We start from the raw sequence: 849 nt of genomic DNA, 5'->3' as shown, positions 1-849 counted from the left end.
AAAATGAAAGCTCACAATTGACAAATTTTCGTAAGGTGCCCTAGATTATATTTACAAATATTGCTGAAATCCATTCTCATTCTGTCTTCTCCATAGCAAATTCTTGAGACCTTAGACAATTCTCACACTTCTTACCCCACTCTTACTACCTCCCTTGTAGCAGACACTATAGCCGAGAGCTTTTCTGGAAAAATAGCAGTGATAAGATTCCTAAACACTCAGTCTCCAAACTTATCTTCTGATTCAGAGGAATTCCCACCTATCTCTCACTAACTCATTCTTTTTTTAAAATATATTTTTATTGATCTTTTTAGAGAGAGAGAGTAAGGAAGAGAGAGAGAAACATCGATGTGAGAGAAACATCAATAGGTTGTATCCTGCACACCCCCCAACGGGGATCGAGCCCACAACCCGGGCATGTGCCCTGACCTGGAATCGACCTGGGACCTCTCAGTCCATGAGATGACACCCAATCCACTGAGCCACACCGGTCAGGCTAACTCATTCTTTATTCATTCAATCATTTAAAAAAGATAGCACATAGCTAGACATGGGATTGCTACTTTGTATACAAAGACAAAGTCCCTTCCCTAGAGCTGAGTTTCTGGGGGAGAAGAGCTAGCAAGCAAGCTAACAATGACAATACAGTATGGTGACTGCCAGGATGGAGCCCTGCACAGCACTGTCATAGAAGAGCTACCAACCCACAGAGGGGTCTGGAGAGAGGTTTCTAGAGAGGAAATACTTGAGTTGAATGTCAAAACATCAAGGAGGCTCAGCATTTCCTGCCATAGAATTCCTGTCCCCAATAGGGACTGCTCCTTAATCCTGGGTCCTATAGGGACTGCT

The sequence above is a fragment of the Molossus molossus genome, unplaced genomic scaffold (assembly GCF_014108415.1).
Source record: "Molossus molossus isolate mMolMol1 unplaced genomic scaffold, mMolMol1.p scaffold_m16_p_20, whole genome shotgun sequence".
NCBI lineage: Eukaryota > Metazoa > Chordata > Mammalia > Chiroptera > Molossidae > Molossus > Molossus molossus.
The sequence above is the reverse complement of the archived record's forward strand: the minus strand, read 5'-3'. Positions refer to the sequence as shown.